The following is a 20,579-nucleotide window of genomic DNA, read 5'->3' on the forward strand; positions in this document are numbered from 1 at the left end:
ACCACACAGCTCCCTGCTTTGTCCTTGTTGGGTAGATTAGTATTTCATCTTTCATTTCAAACAAGGATGTGCTTTTGATGTGTTCACTTAAGACTTAGCCATCAGGGAATGATTGAGTAAGCAGAGAGTTTACAATGTTTTATCAAGTTCTTGAACTAGGAAAAAAATGTTGAGAGATCGTACAATGCACCTTTGGTTTGTATCTGAGAAACAGACTTTTAGTTTGCTAATTCTTCAGGGGAATGGTTCATGAGTATATCTGTGCTGTTCATTACTGTATATGCAGCACTTAGCACAGTGCCTGGCTCAGTGGACCTTTGTTGAATGACTGAAGAAATGAATGAATGAATGGTGACTTACTACTCCTGCTCTCTACACCCGCAACTGTTCCAAATATGATCACAAACAAGAGATATCATTTGTTGATTTTCTTCACATAGTATCTTAAAAATGTGATCATACGATTTATGGTCCAAACCAGGACACTTTTGAGAGTGAAAGGGATGCTGTAAATGGTTACACCAAAGCAACCGGCATAAACTAGGACATTTCAGGCAAATTAGGACATATGGTCACTCATATACCGATTACAAAACACTGGAGGACCAGAGAGCATTTTTCTAGTCCATACCTCATGTCTTATCTATTTTCTTGACACCTTACTTGGCTTGAGACAATTGCTCTGACTTTTTGAGCTGATTACTAAATGTTCCCTAAGCTCAATCATTTTTGTTTTTCTTTTTTGGCCTTTAGATTAGATTTTTGCACTAAAGTGGCAGAAAAAAAATTTATGAGGAGAAGCAAAAAGCCTTTTGGGACACTATTCTCACCTCCATGCTTATCTGTGTTTGACACAGAGTTGGCTCAAGAAATTCTTGCTTAAAAAAAAAAAAAAAGCAGAAGTTCTGGTTTCCAAATGGCAGAATATAGAATGAGTAAATACTGCTTCCACATAAAATCCATATAAATGATTTTAAAACACCTAAAAATTGATAAATTTGACTTGACAAGGGACTAATGAAAATTTGAAAAATAAAAGCACATGGTTTAAGATGAAATTGGCTGATTCACTTCGTTGTACAGCAGAAACTAATACAACATTGTAAAGCAATAAAATGAAATACTGCTATTAAAAAAAGAAGATGAAATTGGAAAATCACTTCTCAGAACATGTGTAGGAGTAACCAAAGAACTCCATTGCTAGAGGTGGTTAGAGATAGAGGGCAGGTAGGCCACCAGGGCGGAGAAGGCAATGGCACCCCACTCCAGTACTCTTGCCTGGAAAATCCCATGGACGGAGGAGCCTGGTAGGCTGCAGTCCATGGGGTCACTAGGAGTCAGACATGACTAAGCAACTTCACTTTCATGTATTGGAAAAGGAAATAGCAACCCACTCCAGTGTTCTTGCCTGGAGAATCCCAGGGATGGGGGAGCCTGGTGGGTTGCCGTCTATGGGGTTGCACAGAGTCGGACACGACTGAAGTGACTCAGCAGCAGCAGCAGAACACCAGGGGCAATTAGCAAGAACACCAGAGTGACAGCAGTCATACACATTGACCCCCTACACACACACACACACATACCATATTTGTCCTCACCCAGGAGCAGTAGAAGCTTAGCATAGAGTAGACAAGGCAGAAGCATAGAGTAGACAAGGCAGTTCTCCCAAGTGTCTGCTGCTTCCCAGGGGCATCAGGTATGTTTCTACCCTATCTGAGGCCATGACTTTTTCCTCCATCACTCTCACTGAAAACAAAGCAAGCTTCTCCCTCACCAGGCTGTGCAAAGAGAGTTAGAAACTTTACTAAAGCTCAGCTACCAAAACACACTCATAAGAAAGATGAAAATATTCTCCAACTTTGAGGAACAAAAACACCTAAAAAGGGTGATTTAAGAAGAAAAACAAAACTAGAAACTAGACATATGAAAGAATTTATCCTAGAGGAAGTAGCATAGAACTGTAACATAAGCTTATTTTATATCATCAGGCAGATAAGGAACAATTATTTAATTCAAAAAACTAGAATGAATGATTATGAAATTAGATATTATGGAAACAAAGTAAAGAAACTCTTTGAAATTAAAAAAAAAAGCCTCAAAAGTGGACTGAATAACTGAATAAACACAATTGAAGAGCAAATTAGTGATCTGAAAGACTGCACTGCGAAATCATCCCAGAATTTATCAAAAATGGAAACTATATACTTTTTAAAAAGCAGCACAAAAGAAAAGTTAAAAACAAACCAGCAAACATAAAGAACAGGGCCGGAAATCAGCATCAATTCATTCAGTTCAGTTCAGTTCAGTTGCTCAGTCGCGTCCGACTCTGCGACCCATGAATTGCAGCACGCCAGGCCTCCCTGTCCATCACCATCTCCCCGAGTTCACTCAAACTCACGTCCATCGTGTCAGTGATGCCGTCCAGCCATCTCATCCTCTGTCGTCCCCTTTTCCTCCTGCCCCGAATCCCTCCCAGCATCAGAGTCTTTTCCAATGAGTCAACTCTTCGCATGAGGTAAATTGAGAAAATACAGAGAATCCAAGGAAATAGTAATGTGACATAAAAGCAAAACATTTCTACACCTGAAGAAAGACTTAAGTCCTAAAATTGAAAAGGCCTGCTAAGGAAAAAAAACAACAACCAAACATAGACAGTAGCAACAATGGTGACAAAACCCAGCTCAAGACATTTCAAAGTTGTATCAAGGCTAAATGAGAGCCCTAAAAGCTAGAACTGAGAAAAACGTGAGACTACCCACCAAGAAAAGAGAATCATATCGACACCATCCTCAGCAGCAGCATCACGGAGCATATACTGGAGCGCCATCTTCAAAGAGCTTAGGGGAAATAGCCTTGAGTCTCTGCTTTTACATACAATGAAACTGTCACTCATAATTGAGGGCGGATAAAACATTTTTGGACGTATAAGTCCTCAGAAAGCATAGTGTTCATAAATCTTTTCTTAAGAATTACTAGATGATATACCCCAGGAAGAAGAAAATGAATTCTAAGAGGAAATAGTTGAATGCATTAACTGTGTAATCTATAATTGATAATGACAATGACTTTTCCCCTAAGGAAACTGTGTTTCATTTTTAAAATTGTAAATGTGAAATTAGATAATTATAATTTTGTAACTTGCTTAAAATATACAGTATGTCACAAGCCCACGAAGGTACACACTGAGGAATAATCAGAGGCTTGGGACTCTCTGATTAAACCAGACTGTGTTCTTAGGGGATGCCCTACTTGTCCTGAGGCCAGAGGAGGGGGAGACCAGAGCCCAGGACTAAAGCAAGATCTAAACTCCCCACGTAGAAGATATGAGAACTAATGTAGCAAAATATCTCTAACACAGAGCCACCACTAACATTTAATATAGCTTAATGAAGATCTGTATTTTTGTCAACAACTAGTTTTTTTCTCTATGCCATTTTCAAGGACTCTTCAAAGGTTAGCAGGATTTTGATAGAGTATACATCTGATAAGTCAAATAAAATTGAGTATTAGCAGAATATTGAGATCCCAGAAATGCTTTGAGTTGAACTATAACTCTTTACCCAACATTCCTCAGTCTTTCCAAGGAAGATACAAGGAGTTCCGAATTGAAACCATACCCAAGCCCCTGAGTCCCCATTTTTTGAAATAAAAGGCTTTTATTTTAGGCCCCCAGGCCTCCCTTGAGTCTCCAAAGGCTAGCTCAAGAGTTAATGAGTAGGAAATGTGAAGATATAGAAACAAAGAATAGATATTAGGCTGAGAAACAGGTAATAATTTAGACAATAAACCAGTCGCATTGAAGATTCATCTAACTCCCAGTTACCTAAAGTTATAGACAAAGGTCTCACACACATTCCTAAGTTGTTTTTACAGGAAGCAGAACTCCACCAGATGAAAACTGTGGACTGCAAGCTTGTAGACCTTAGACTGAGGTCAAACCAGAAGATTGGTGATCAGCTTGAAACTTCACCTTAATACCAATCAATATGAGAATTGCACACACCGATCACACACACTACAGCCCCCTCTCTCCCACTGCCTTTGAAAACCCTTCCCTGAAAGCCATGGAGGAGTTCTGGTCTTTTGAGCATGAGCTGCCTGTTCTCTTTGCTTGGCAACTGCAATAAATGCTATACTTTCCTTCACCCCAACTTGGTGTCAGTAGATGAGCAAGCGGAACCAAGTCCAGATTTAGCTACATGATATAATTTTTTTTTCCTTTGGGCATGGACCTCTACTATCCAGGTGGCAGATGGCCTCAAGTGAAGAGTTCTTCCTCTTGGCAGCATGGTGTAAAAGCAGAAGTTTGGTAAACGAGTGTTGCTTGTAATTACTACCAAAGAGAGAATGTTAGGTTTCCCCCTCATTAATGTCATGCTGGCATCATTCCTTTGGTGGACATCTGTTGTTTGAAACACCTGGCTCATCTCCATCTTCCTGAAAGCACTGTCCCACATCGTTTCCCTTTCTCACAGCAGGAGTTGCCCTGATCCTCCCTCCCAGGCCTCAGGAGATGAGCTCATATTTTGTGAGCCAAAATTATTCTCCAGATCTCTCTGTTCACCCCTAGACTTGAGAGAGGAGGGAGCCCTTCCTCTCTGGAAATCTGTGAGGGTGTGATCCTGGCACTGATTGTATCTCCCAGTACATGGAAGAAGAAAGTGTTCAGATGGAGAGAATGAAGCCTGAGAGACAGGGATAAAGGGGCAGAGGAATAGAGTTCTAGTGGAATATGTCCCTGGCTCCTGCTTCACTAGTTATACCCCTTCCTATCCTGGATCCTTGGTCAGTAAATTCACCCTCTTACCTAGCTAGTTCAAATGGACTTTCTATCATTTGCAACCAGAAGAGTCCTCTCTAGTTCAATGCCTTCCCCAGAACAGGTGCACAGTAAAAGTCACTGGATCAAGAGGAGCAAGCCAATAATTAGTTCTGCATGAGATCAGGCTCTGAAAGAGGAAGGCGAGTGGGCCAGAGCATCTTTTTAGGAGCACGTGTGGGGGGCAGGGGTAGACAATGTGGGAACAATTTTGCCAAAAGGAGGCAAACAATCCAGCACATGGCAGTAGCTCATGCCAACAGAGCACAGCAGAGGTGACAGTAGGTCCCAGTAGGAAAAGGTCCCTTATCCAAAAATTGAAAATGACATTTGGGGAATTTCTGCTTTGAGTTTTGTAGGACTGGGGACTGCTATGATCTCTCTGGGGTTGAATACTTGATTTGCATTGCTTTTCCTTTCTCTTAAATAAACTCTTTTGTTACCAAATGTGCCAACGTACCTATGTATAAGTTTCTGGGTGTGATTCCAGAGGGGAAAGAGAGAATTGATGTGTTAAACTGTTGGGCCTCCTGAGAAAGAGATATTCCAAGGTTCTGAGTGAGGAATCAAGCCAAGAAGAGTGTAACTACCCAGAAGGTAAATTCAGCCCTTGAGGGCACAAGAATCTCTAACTAAGAGCCACCTCTAAACTTTAGTATGGCTCTCTTTGGAGCTACAGTTTTCATTTGTAACAACAACTAATAATTCCCCTATGCCAGTTTCAAGGATCTTTCAAAGGTTGGTGGGATTTTTGTAGGAGAAATATTGTATGAATCAAATAAAATTGACTACTAGACGACTGTTTAGATTCTGGCTGTCCTTTGACTTGTCATATATTTCTTACGCACTTTTTGACCTCCATTTCTTCATTTGTTTGTAGGTGTTAATCAGCTTTGATCTGAACCAGGAGCAGAGTACAGCAATGCTTTTTAACAGGGTGGGACTCCTTTTGTCTCAGTTTTGCGTGAAATGCCAATAGAAAGCCAGAATGCATATGGAACAAACTCTCATCTGCGAAATTTATGAAGGAGATGATAAAGAACTACTATGCCTTATAGAACGCTCAACCAAATGAGAGATATAAACAGAGAAAGTACATGAAAAGGAGAGAAAGTTTGGTGATGACATTTCTTTGAGAGAGATGTTATATCACTCGGTTCCCTAAGAGAGGCAGTGGGTTCTTGCTCTATCATCTCAAGCTTTGTAAAAGAGGCTCTTATGGAGTGACCTGGAGAGTTTTGAAATGTGTTTGAAGTTGGGAAACACAAAGACCAATGCCTAAGAAAGTTAAGGTATCCCTGTGTCAATATCAGGAGCAGCTTGAACTTCCAGAGTTTTCTGAGCTGAAAGATATGTGAGAGTTTCCTGCGGATTATATATGAGTCATGTAAGACACAGAATTAATGTGGGGTCATCTTATGTCCTGTCCAAAAGGGCCACACAGAGGGACATTCCCAGTAACAAACTGGAGGTGAATTCAGAATTTTTAGGGTTGTAAGAGGAATTGCAAGTGACAGCCTGAAATAGAGTTCCAACCACCATGTAACAAAAAATGTAATCAGGGAGGTCAATCAGGGAACCTCTGAAAAGACTATGGAAGCATCTCTTGACACAAAGAGTTGGCTTTTCTCATCAGCAAAACTCAGACATGAAGCCAGCTTACAACAGTACCAGTGTGACATGGACATTTTCTATTCTCCCACCACTCATCTCCTCCCTATTTCTCCTCCTAGAAGGATTAGGAAGTAAGAATGAGGGAAGGAGAATTCCAATGTGGAAAAATGAAAAAAATCCTACCCTGCCCCTCCCTCTACACTGCAGGCTTCCAGCATCAAGCAGTTCCAAGCTAAAGAAGTAGAATATATTTCCAGTTTAATGCTAAATTAAGCTTAGTGGTTTGAATAATATCTCAGACTGGACATTGTAACTTTTCGATTAACATTGTTTGGGGACTTAGATGACTCTAGAGCTGTCTAACACTTAAGAATGAGTACAAAGCCAGGGTTCTTGACCAAGTTTCCATTCTCAGGCAAGCTAGAATTAACTCCACTTAATGTACCTAAAAAATAAAATTGCATATTAAATGTACCATCACTTAGATTTGCTTAACATAGCAGTTGAAGGAATATATAAAACCAAACAAATATAATACTGACTGAAATATATGAGAAATCTTGTCAATAAGCATAAAGAGGTCATTTTAGTTATTCTCTGAATTAGGTATTCTTTCAGATGCTGTATTTATTCCTGGGTTTTGTAACTTAAATCATAGTTTGCCATTAGAAGGATGATGAGAGTACAGAAAATTAAGGCCAGCAAGGAAAGCTAGAGGGCTTGGCTTATTTAACAGAGAGAAATGAAACTTCTAATGCCACTAATTCTTAAAAATTCTGTATCACCTAAAGTTATAGCCATGCACCCATATGTCACAGATGAATTTTAATTACATTCCTAATATTGTGCTGCAGTAAACAATCCAAAGAGCTTCAGGTGAAGCAATAGTGAGGAAGGAAAATCACAGAAACATCAAGTATCCAAGGATCATAGTTTACAGCCTATGATTGCCAACATCCATTATATATTTATTTAGCAACTACCAGGTTCTGTAGACAAAGAAGCAGAGAGGTACAAAGAGTCAAAAAGGAATGTAAGTGGATATAGGAGGGGTGAGAGCCACTGCTGAAGCTAGGACAGTGGAAACTGTCTTAATCCACTTCTATTTAACTGATCAGTTAGATTGATAGACCTTCTTATTCCCTCTTAAAATGTATTAACTGAGGTCTTCAGCACTCTGAAGTGACTTCAGCTAGCCTCTAACATTCTTATGCACTTTTGTTCTCATGTATTGAGTTTATGTTATTTAGTTATTGATCAGGAGTTAGTTATGTTCATTTCCCAAATTTATTTATGCCAATTATGCTTATTATTATAATGAAGTAATTAAAACAAACACTATACAATCCAACAAAATACGAATAGGAAAATAAGTACAACTGTTGCTTTTGCAAATGGAATGCTTTGGAAAGATACAATAGAGCCAAGTCACTAAAAACATCACTATTTAATAGTTCAGATTCTTAGAGAGTTCTTGAAAATTTACAACTAAATGGTAGAATGTACCTGTTATTCTCTTAACTTTTCTACCCAAAATGCTATGTGACTGAGCCAATTTTGTAGCTCTGTTTAATGCCAAAAGAGAACAAACATTGGCAGAGAACATACTTTCATCTTTTCACATTGAGGAGCACTGTCAAAGCCATTGTCTTGGCCACCAGCTAGGAAAAGTAATAACCTCCAGAAATTCTATTATTTGTGTGCCAGTAGGGCCATATGACCATTGCAAGGCAAGTCTTTCAGCATCACCCACCCCATACTTCATGTCAGTTCATTCATTCATTCCATTAATATTTATTGGGCTCCCACAGGGAAACTGGCAGAGAGACAATGCCTTGTACTGAACGAACAGGAGAGAAGATCCCGTGATCCATCTAACTCCATCACTATGATGCAGTGGAGGAATCCTGAAGAAGAATATAGCTTGTGATGTCCTCTCTCTTATGATGAAGCTCATTGTGCTGGAAAGGTTACTATCCCAGGACTGGCTTTCTAGGGTTTAGCATTCAATTATTTGTATCCACTCCAGCCTCCTCCAGGTGGGAGGTTAGGCTTTACCAAACACAATGGAGTGCTGATTACACAGGGCCTTACAGACCTCTGGTATGGCCTCCAGTCTGACTGGAAGTGCCTGAGTGGAGCCAAGAAGCCCAGCCCAGGTAGGAGAGAGGCATCTTAGTGATTCTGAGTGTGCAGAGACAAAGCTGGTTCTTGTGCATAAAGCAAACTTTATCATCAACTTCTATAGCATTGATCAATTTCTATTGACTATTAATTTTCCATGACATTCTATGAAGTGTCAAAAAGTTCTCATAAATATTCATTATAGAGGATGTAAGATTATTGACTTTTAGTTAATTATTTTTCTAACAGAGTTAGAAAAATGACTTTGATGTCATATAAAATTATAGGTCAAAACCTTTCCAATCTCAGGAGGGTGTTTTAAAGACTGAGACCTTATTCACATAGCACATTTAACTTCTATAGGACAGGAATTAAGTACATGAAAAATAAATTGATATAAGGATTTGTAAATATTCTTGATAAATTTGAGAATTTGAAAATAATCCCCGCTCTGTGTGTCATATGTTTCTAACTATAAGAAATGCAATATCTTAAATAGGTATTGAGGATACATCCTATTTATTTCACATCATGTAGCTACAAGTTTTTATTTTGAAGAAACATCATTAGGATAGACAAAATTAGAATGGATATTCCACCAACTCTGTGTGTTGTCTCAAGTCAGCTATTACAGTAGAGCAAATCAAATTGTCCTAATGGTTTCTTACTATTAATATTTCAAATTCTCTTAGAGTTCTTTCTCAGTTTACTGAATGCCTATCTATACAAGAATGAACTTTACTTGTGAGAACATTGGATTCTTACCTAATGTGTATTTGGTGATGGGAGGGAGAAATGAATGGGGTATCCAGATACTAGATACTCCTGGTGATCAGGAGTCCACATGGTTCTCTCATCTGCTCATCAGTGGACTCATTCTACACAAGTTGTTGCTTATAGAAGAGAAACAGAGGGAACGAGAAATCCCTTTAGCTCATTCCCGAATCAGGACCTCCAAAAGAGGGATCAAAAAGATGAGTATTCAAACACAAGCAGGGAAAATTAAGTTACCCTCTGTTCTAATAGGACCTTGCATTTCTGTTTGCCTTTGCCCAGTGTCTCCTGGGCAGCTTTGGGTTGCTATGAAAATGTAAGTGTCCCTACATTCTTCCCTAGCCTCATTCTAGGTTCTTCCTTCCTTTAGGTGAAGTCAAAGGCACTTTCTGGGGTGTGGAGGCTGTGAGGAAACCCGGGAGGGCATGTCTGTGCATCTACTCTCCTTGAATGGAGGTGACCATTCTGGTAGGAGCAGATGCCTTTGCAACACACACACAGAGGACATGGAAAATTTGATCAGGAAAATTCTAGCTAGGCAGAATTTGGTCATAGGCAATTTTTACTATGGTTTTGTGTCAGTCAACAGTAATTCTAAGTATAAACCTACCGTATGAGGGTAATTGATAGCTGCCAGGGACAATACTATGGGTGTTACATGCACAGTCACATTCCATCCACACAATGTCCCCTTGTGTTGGGACTTTTTTCTAGTTGAGTATTATTTTTATGGCCATAGGCAAATTAAAAGTCAGAGAGTCTTCTTAAGGCCCCATATCTAAGAAAAGGTGAGACTTAACTAAAGTATAGGACTATTTCAATTCAAAGTTCACACTAGTGACTCTCCCAAATATTAGAATTAAAAGGGAGAGACTCTAAAAGCAATATTTAACTTTGAAAATATTTTTCTAATCTATAGAGGTATTTATTAGCTTGAAACATACAAAATTGATAATATTCAACCATTTGACCTGTAAAAATGACTACCTCATACAGTTCAGCCTGATGTATTTATCACTTCTTTTGCAGAAGATTTTCACAGATGGGGAAAACAAAACATATTCATATTGAAGAATTCCCCCCCACACACATTTCCTATGACTCACAAAGTTTTATTGTGTAAACTAAAAAGGGAAATAATGCAAATTCACTTAATTAAATCTACATAATTAAGAGCAAACATTACATATGCATTAAAAATTAATGTTTTCCCATTTGGATGTAGAAATTGGGAACATTTTGGAATGAATGTATTAGCTCTGATAAAAGCTGACAGTTTGACATGGTACTCCAGAATACCAACGCAGGACAACAAAACAAGACTATCTAAACCAGGCCTTGGGAAGAGAGGCTCCCTGGGTTGCTGTTTGTTAGAGTTATTTCTTAGAGTAAACTTATAATTTACTATGCATTTGTTCCGAAGAAGGCAATGACACCCCACCCCAGTACTCTTGCCTGGAAAATCCCATGGACGGAGGAGCCTGGTGGGCTGCAGTCCATGGGGTCGCTAAGAGTTGGACCTGACTGAGCGACTTCCCTTTCGCTTTTCACTTTTATGCATTGGAGAAGAAAATGGCAACCCACTCCACTGTTCTTGCCTGGAGAATCCCAGGGACGGGGAAGCCTGGTGGGCTGCCGTCTATGGGGTCGCACAGAGTCAGACACGACTGAAGCGACTTAGCAGCATGCATTTGTTCATGACTAACTTAATTATTTAATAATATGAATACAGGTATTTATACACATCTCATATATATCTAGCTAATTTCAGTTAATGTTTTGTCCTTGTAAATGTTCACAGAAAAAGAGTCCTTTCAAGTACTGTGGTTACTATTTCGTTTATGCCATTGGCCAAATATGTCACTTTTCTCTCTTTTAGACACAAGAAAATGGGAATGATATTTCCGAGGCCCATGTGGCGGGGTGAGCCTGTGATTAGTTTTGGCCAGTGAGTCCTGAGCAGAAGTAATGTGTGTCACTTCTGGGCTAAACATTGCAAGGCTGGTGTGAGACCTTCCAGAGGACGCTTTTACTGCTGGCATGGTAGTTGGAAAAACTTGATCAGTTCAGTTCAGTCACTCAGTCATGTCCAACTCTCTGCAACCCCATAGACTACAGCAAGCCAGGCTTTCCTGTCCATCACCAACTCCCAAATCTTGCTCAAACTCATGTCCATCAAGTCAGTGTTGCCATCCAACCATCTCATTCTTTGTCATTCCCTTCTCCTCCTGCCTTCAATCGCTCCAAGAATTAAGGTCTTTTCCAATGAGTCAGTTCTTTGCATCAGGTGGCCAAAGTATTGGAATTTCAGCTTCAGCATCAGTCCTTCCAATGAATATTCAGGACTGATCTCCTTTAGGATGGACTGGTTGGATCTCCTTGCAGTCCAAGGGACTCTCAAGAGTCTTCTCCAGCACCACAGTTCAAAAGCATCAATTCTTTGGTGCTCAGCTTTCTTTATAATCCAACTCACATCCAAACATGACTACTTAAAAAAATTATAGCTTTGACTAGACGGACCTTTGCTGGCAAAATAATGCCTCTGCTTTTTAATATGCTAAATTGGTCATATTAGCATTTAATATGCTAGATTGGCCATAGCTTTTCTTCCAATGAGCAAGCATCTTTTAATTTCACAGCAGTAGTCACCATCTGCAGTGCTTTTGGAAAGTTCTGACAAAATTTGGTCCACTAGAAAAGGTAATAACAAACCACTTCAGTATTCTTGCCTTGAGAACCCCATGAACAGTATGAAAAGACAAAAAGATATGACACTGAAAGATGTACTCCCCAGGTCGGTGAGTACCCAATATGTTACTAGAGATCAGTGAAGAAATAACTCCAGAAAGAATGAAGAGACAGAGCCAAAGCAAAAACAATACCCAGTTGTGGATGTGACTGGTGATGGAAGTAAAGTCCAATGTTGTAAAGAACAATATTGCATAGGAACCTGGAATATTAGGTCCATGAATCAAGGTAAATTAGAAGTTGTCAAAGAGGAGATGGCAAGAGTGAACATCGACATTTTAGGAATCAGTGAATTAAAAGGGACTGGAATGGGCGAATTTAACTCAGATAACCATTATATCTACTACTGTGGGCAAGAACCCCTTGGAAGAAATGGAGTATCCATCATAGTCAACAAAAAAGTCCAAAGTTCAGTACTTGGGTGCAATCTCAAAAATGACAGAATGATCTCTGTTCATTTCCAAGGCAAACCATTCAATATCAGTAATCCAAGTCTATGCTCCAACCAGTAATACAGAATAAGCTGAAGTTGAACAGTTCTTTGAAGACCTACAAGGCCTTCTAGAATCAACACCCAAAAAAGATGTCCTTTTCATTATAGGAGACTAGAATGCAAAAGTAGGAAGTCAAAAAGCACCTGGAGTAACAGGCAAATTTGGCCTTGGAGTAGAAAATGAAGCAGGACAAAGGCTAACAGAGTTTTGCCAAGAGAATGCACTGGTCATAGCAAACACCCTCTTCCAACAACACAACAGAAGACTCTACACAAGGACATCACCAGATGGTCAATACCAAAATCAGATTGATTATATTCTTTGCAACCAAAGATGGAGAAGCTCTATACATTCAGCAAAAACAAGACTGGGGATTGACTGTGGCTCAGATCATGAACTCCTTATTGCCAAATTCAGACTTAAATTGAAGAAAGTAGGGAAAACCACTAGACCATTCAGGTATGACCTAAATCAAATCCCTTAGGATTATACAGTGGAAGTAACAAATAGATTCAAGCAATTAGATCTGATAGACAGAGTACCTGAAGAATTATGGACAGAGGTTTGTGACACCGTACAGGAGGTAGGGATCAACACCATCTCCAAGAAAAAGAAATCCAAAAAGGCAAAATGGCTGTCTGAGGAGGCCTTACAAATAGCTGAGAAAAGAAAAAAAGTGAAAGGCAAAGGAGGAAAGGAAAGATATACCCATTTGAATGCAGAGTTCCAAAGAATAGCAAGAAGAGATAAGAAAGCCTTCCTCAGTTATCAGTGCAAAGAAATAGAGGAAAACAATAGAATGGGAAATGCTAGAGATCTCTTCAAGAAAATTAGTGATACCAAGGGGACATTTCATGAAATGATGGGCTCAATAAAGGACAGAAATGGTATGGACCTAACAGAAGCAGAAGATATTAAGAAGAGGTGACAGTATACACAGAATTATGCAAAAAAGATCTTCATGACACAGATAACCATGATGGTGTGATCACTCACCTAGAGCCAGACATCCTGGAATGCAAAGTCAAGTGGGCCTTAGGAAGCATCATTATGAACAAAGCTAGTGGAGGTGATGGAATTCCAGTTGAGCTATTTCAAATACTAAAAGCTGATGCTGTGAAAGTGTTGCACTCAATATGCCAGCAAATTTGGAAAACTCAACAGTGGCCACAGGACTGGAAAAGGTCAGTTTTCATTCCAATCCCAAAGAAAGGCAATGCCAAAAATGTTCAAACTATCACACAATTGCACTCATCTCACACACTAGCAAAGTAATGCTCAAAATTCTCCAAGCCAGGCTTCAATAGTATGTGAACTGTGAACTTCCAGATGTTCAAACTGGATTTAGAAAAGGAGAAGAACCAGAGATCAAATTGCCAGCATCCATTGGATCACAGAAAAAGCAAGAGAGTTCCAGAAAAACATCTATTTCTGCTCTATTGACTATGCCAAAGCCTTTGACTGTGTCGATCACAACAAATTGTGGAAAATTCTTCAAGAGATGGGACTATCAGACCCCCTTACCTGCCTCCTGAGAAATCTGTATGCAGGTCAAGAAGCTGCAATTAGAACTGGACATGGAACAACAGACTGGTTCCAAATCAGGAAAGTACATCAAGGTTGTATGTTGTCATCCTGCTTATTTAACTTATATGCAGAGTATATCATATGAAATTTCGGGCTGGATGAAGCACAAGCTGGAATCAAGATTGCTGGGGGAAATACCAATAACCTCAGATATGCAGATGACACCACCCTTATGGCAGAAAGCGAAGAAGAACTAAAGAGCCTCTTGGTGAAAGTGAAAGAGGAGAGTGAAAAAAAAAGGCTTAAAACTCAACATTCAGAAAACTAAGATCATGGCATCCGGTCCCATCACTTCATGACAAATAGATGGGGAAACAATGGAAACTGTGACAACACTTGATGCTGGGCTGCATTTTTGGCCTAGATCCCTGGTGGAGGAGATTTGGAGTGTAGCTCCTAAACCGTTTGTGATGGATATAGACAGAAGAGACAAAGTTTATTACTACAAATCATTAGGATTTTAGATTGCTTACTATGGAAGCATACCTTAGCCCATCATGATTGGTAGAGATGTTTTGAATGGTCCAACTATGTTTTTGATCCCCATTCTGAAAATTAGAATTGGGTCTATTTGGTTCAGATGTTTCTACTGGTTCTGAGAGACAAATCAGACTTACAAAATAGTGCCTGAAAAGCTCATATTTCAGTAGCTTTCCTTTGTACTCCAAAGTGGGAGCCTTCTTGTCCAATGATCAGTCCCCCAAATGAAGTACCTACTGATTGAAGTAAAGCTTTCAAAGAGATAGGAATAGTAGAAAGCTTTATAAGGAAAATTCAGAACTTCCCTGGAGGTCCAGTGGTTAAGACTTTGCCTTCCAGTGTAGGGGGTGTGGGTTGGGTGTCTGGTAGGGGAGCTAAGACCCCACATGCCTCGGGGCCAATAAAGCAAAACATATGATAGAAACACTATTATAACAAATTCAATAAAGACTTTTTAAAAAATGGTCCAAATTCTAAAAATCATTAAAAAAATAAAAAATAAATAAAATTTCAGAGGAAACAGAAGTTCCATCTGTGAGGGAAACTTGCTCCCTCCCCCATCTCCCATGGAGTCAGATGATCTCCAACCATATCTCTTATTTCACTTGCAGTATTATTAGCAGAAGATTGTGATAACAAAGATGAGGCCTAGAAAGCTGAAAACCCAACCTAACCCATTAATACATTAGCAAGAGCTGTTTATTAACTAGAAATTCTCAGAGCCTAGAGGGAAAAGTATATCCTATAAATAAATCTTAATGCAAAAAAGAGCAACCAAAGGTTCAAAGCACTGGGGAACTGGACAAATGAACTGATTCCACACTGTGAACAATAACACAGGAGATGCAGGGGACCAGGAAAAAATGATTTTGCCAACTTCATGATTTCATCTTGGAGAAGAGCCAGTTTTAACACTGATTCCAAATGAGGGTTTTCTTGGAAAAAAAAAAAATCCTCGTAATTAGAGATGTATATCAGTTAATATGATAGAAGGGGGAAATGGCTTTTTGTTAAGATCTCAGAGTCTCTATAAATGAATGTTTAAATTTGCTGCCAAATATGCAGCATTTATTCCAACTGATAGAAAATTTCTATTAAAAGATGGAACTTTAGATCTGCCATGGAGCCTCCTTACATTGCAACAGAATAGTGCATCTTGTTATAATGTCTTGATAACTGCAGGTTTCAAAGTATTGTTACAGGTCAGGCCATGCCTAGCAATCATGCAATGGGTTGGAGCATATCACCAAAACAAAACAAAACAAAAGAACAAAATGTTTATGAAGACAACATTCATCTCAAGAAAAAAGCATGGGGTAAAACATGACAACATGTTTTGCTGACAAGAAAAATGGAGAGAGAGAGATTCCTTTTCTTTTCTCCGTACTCACCATATCTACCAGCAGGGATCATTGAAAGAGCTGGCCATTGCAATAGGTAATTCATGCAGCTCTTGTCACGCCCAGACACTAATGCAAATTCCCTGCTTAAGAATGCTGACCTTCACAGAACCAAACCAGGGCCCAGCGACCAGAAATCTCCCTTCAATCTTGCATGGAAGAGTCACATTTTTAAAGCCTGTCATCCTGCATAGGGAACTACCATTTAACTGTCATTAATATGGCTTTTAGAATTTAAATTGAATAGCATATAAAGTACTTCTTAGCAGTGGATAATTGTAGTTTATAATTTGTTTCCTCCTTTGAATGTTTCGCTACAAGATTCTGAGCCTTATGCATCGGTGCGTTCTCAGCTTTAAAGGATTGGTCAAGAAATAAGGTTTTATAAATAAACAGAGGATAAATCATTAGACCCTAAAAGTTTTTCTTAAACCACACTGAACTTTTAAAAATGTGTTATACTTGTTTTTAATGCCTTGGTTTAATATGTAAAGTGGAATATTTTTCTATGACTGTCATAACAAAATACCAAAAACTGGGTGGCTTAAACAACAGAAATTTATTTTCCCACAGTTTTGGAACCTAGAAGCCCAAGATCAAAGTGTCAGCAGGCTTGGTTTCTTCTGAGGCCTCTCTCTGGCTTGCAGACGTCCACCTTTTCCTCCTCACATGGCCTTTCCTCTCTGTGCGCACATCCCTGGGTGTCTTTTTGTGTGTCAGATATAAAGACACCAGTCAGCTTGGATTAAGTCCACCTCAACAGCCTCCTTTAACTTAAACACCTGTTTAAAGACTATTTGTCCAAGTACAGCTACATTCTGAGATCCTGAGGGACTAGAGTTTCAACATACATACAAGTGGAGGGGGCATAATTTATCTCATAACACTTAGCAGATGAAATATGTCATAGACTTTTTTGATTACTCAGGATCAAGCTTTGGACATTCATTTATTTTTCTATGCCATCAACATCTCTAGAAAGATCGTGGAGTAAGGGGGAGGTGGTTAATATATAATACTCTCTAGAAAGCGTGAGGGGTACAGGTATAAAATGTACTTTTCAGAGAAGTCCCTAGAGTTCTTTTGTCACCTGAAAGTACTAGGCTTTGCTACCCAAAATAACAATCACTAGCCACATGTGGTTATTTAAATTAATCACACTTAAAATTCACTTCTTTATTTGCACTGACTGTAATTTTATTGTTCAGCAGCCACCTGTGGCTAGTGTCATATACTGGGCAGTACAAACACTGAACGCGTCTAAACTTAACCAAAGAATTCTACTAGGCTACCCTGCTGGATTGTTGCTCTTGTTCTGTTGACAGGGACTCACCCCTTTTGGCTCTGTGATACCCTCAAGAGAGTCTGACACGGCTGGAGGCTTTGAGAACTTCCATGTTTTAGCTGCTATTTCTTTTCTTTTGCCATCACATTCATCTCATTCCCTCACTGCCATTGTTTTTGGTCACTGCCTTTACTCTTTAGCATTTTTCCCCCAAATCCACTCTTTTGCCTTTTAATTTCCTGGTTTTTTTTTTTTTTTTTTCCCTTACCACCCATTTCTTAGGTTTCCTTTTCTCCTATCCTTTTTCTTCTAGTGGAATGGTACACTTTGCTCTCAAAGGTTTTGCCAGAGAGTAAGAAATCTCCCTTCTAAACAGTAAATGCCCATCATCTTCATGTCTTTAGCCTCTCTTGGCATTTTTTTTGGTATTTCATTCAGATACATCTTAGCGTAAGTGGGCCTGATGACTGGACAGTGGATAAGATGAAGCCACTTAGTCTACCTGGCAAGCACAACAATACAGGAAGCTTCCTGTTATTCTTCTAGTATTATTTCTTGGGAGGTGGGTGAGCCTAGTAATTGAGGACTCTGAAGTCAGCCTGCCTGAGTTCAAACAGCAGTGACATCACCTGTTGGCTATGAGGCCTTAATCAGACTTCTGAACTTCAGTCTCTTCACCTGTGTTTTGTAAGCTTTACAGCTTCATACTTTCCTGCTGCCTCGACATCCCCACAGACAGGCTCTGAGCACCCGCCCAGGTGAGCAGGTGCACCAGTGTGACAGTGCTGATCCCTGTAACAGGTTCCCCTCTTGCCTCCCTTATTGTGATCCACAATGTTCAAATGCACATGGCTTTTGGCTAGTGTATCCCTCCCTGAGCCCCCAACTAGCCAGAACATGAAATAACTCCTGTGTAGAGGAAGATGTAATTGTTCATGGTTTTTCAAGATTAGTGCACATTAGGAGAGAGTCAAGCAATCAGTTTTATCTCAAGCTAACATGTGTTTGGGGTCCACAATATTCTAAAGATATGTACCTGGCATTTTGAAGTAAATCATAGAAATATAAGATATATCTCCATTTTCAAATGGTAATAGCACATTTGTGCAAAGGAAAACAAAATGTTGAACAGTTTATGTTTAAATGACAAAGCAGCAGTAGAGTATTAAATGATATAAAAGCTTATTGTTTGTAGACTTTTTGATGATGGCCATTCTGACTGATGTGAGGTGATACTTCATTGTAGTTTTGATCTGCATTTATCTAATAATTAGTGATGTTGAACATCTTTTCATGTGTCTTTTGGCCATCTGTGTGTCTTCTTTGAAGAGTTGTATCTTTAGGTCTTCAATCCATTTTTTGACTGTTCGTTTTTTTGATATTGAGCTCCATGAGCTGTTTGTATGTTTTGGAGATTAATCCTTTGTCCATTGCTTCATTTGCAAGTATTTTCTCCCATTCTAAGGATTGTCTTTTTGTCTCGTTTATGTTTTCCTTTATTAACATGTATATGTGGAATCTAGAAAACATGGTACAGATGAACCTATTTCCTTGACAGGAAGAGAGATGTAGAGAATGGACATGTAGACACAGGGAAAAAAGGAGAAAGAGGAAGAATTGGGAGATTAGGATTGACATATATGTACTACCATGTGTAAAACAGGTAGCTAGTGGGAATTTGCTATAAAGCACAGGAAGCTCAACTTCATGCTCTGTGATGACCTCGAATGGTGGGGTGTTGTCGCTGCTCAGTTGCTAAGTCATGTCTGACTCTTTATGACCGCATGGACTGTAGCCTGCCCGGCTCCTCTCTCCATGGGATTTCCCAGGCAAGAATACTTGACTGGGTTGCCATTTAATCCTCCAGGGGATCTTCCAAACCGAGGGATTAAGCTCACATCTCCAGCATTGGCAGGTGGATTCTTTACCACTGAGACACCTGGGAAAATCAGATGGGGGTGTGGAGGAAAGCTTGTTAATAGAAGACATTAACAAAATGGGGAATAGTTAGAAGACTACTTATGAGAGTTGCTGATATTTGAGTGTACCTCAAAAGCTTGTAGTATTTTTTTACCCAGTTTTGCTTTGTCCTTCTTAACATTTCTCTTAAATTTTCATCTCTTTCAGTTTTATTTTTTTATTTTTTGTATCCAGCTGCCTTTTCACCTTATGTCTTCCTTAGCATCTAGAGATATCCAAGGGCATTTTTAGCTCCATACTAAAGAAATTCCTTTTCCCTGGTTCATTTATTCAGCAAATATTTATTGAATACCTACCATGTTCTGAGAAGCTAGTCTAACTTCTTGGATAGATTAGTGAACAAAACAGATGAAATCCCTAATCTCAGAGGGCTTTCATTATGGTAAGCAGAGATAGTCATTGTCATCCCATTTCACCGGTAAAAAAACATATTCAGAGAGATAGGTGAATTTCTGAAAATTATAAAGTTACATAGAGGTAAGATAAAACTTAAATTCTTCTGTCTAGGACCACGGCTACTCGCTGTGAAGTAACTGACTATTAAAATGTAGAAATGCAATCTATCAGTTGACTTTTGGCCTCTAAGATGCAGATGTTTTTTCTCTCATCAATTTTATTCATTCTCTATGTCTTGGTTTTGAAATATTGGAACTAGTTTATGTTAAAGGCACAATGGGAAGTAGCATGAAGATCTCCAGGGTCTGAGTCTATTACTAATCCTTACCCTCTGGAAAATGCACATATTGAGAACAGGTGGTATTTTGATCTCTGATCATGAACTCATTTCCCACTTAGCTGCACTGTTGTCAGTTCCTGGCCATCAGTACCATGGACAGCTGCTCTCAATCCAGATTCATTCAAACATTTTACAAAAAATACTGCACTGTCTTCTATTTCTCTGCATGCTAAGTATCACATGGTTATGATGATAATTATTTAAACATTTTCTATAATTTATAATTCAGAACACATTACTTCTATATCCTCAATTAGGAAGCTGCAAATAGTGCTTAAGAATATTATTTGAAATTAACATTCCAAACAGACTATCTCCTGGGATTTTTGCTGTTCCTGTTGTATGTGTTAACCAAATAGTAAATTTATGCATTCTATAGGAAATTATGCTATATTTTAATTTTTTCACTATTTCTGTTAATTGAGCATGATTGCCACAAGTTGAATTATCAAAATATTAAAATTCAAACAAATATTTGGATGTAGTAATGAAATGCCAAGGAAGTCCCCTGATCTAAGTATACTCTATAAATATGAAT

The sequence above is a fragment of the Bubalus bubalis genome, chromosome 10, assembly GCF_019923935.1.
Source record: "Bubalus bubalis isolate 160015118507 breed Murrah chromosome 10, NDDB_SH_1, whole genome shotgun sequence".
In the NCBI taxonomy this organism is placed as follows: Eukaryota; Metazoa; Chordata; class Mammalia; order Artiodactyla; family Bovidae; genus Bubalus; species Bubalus bubalis.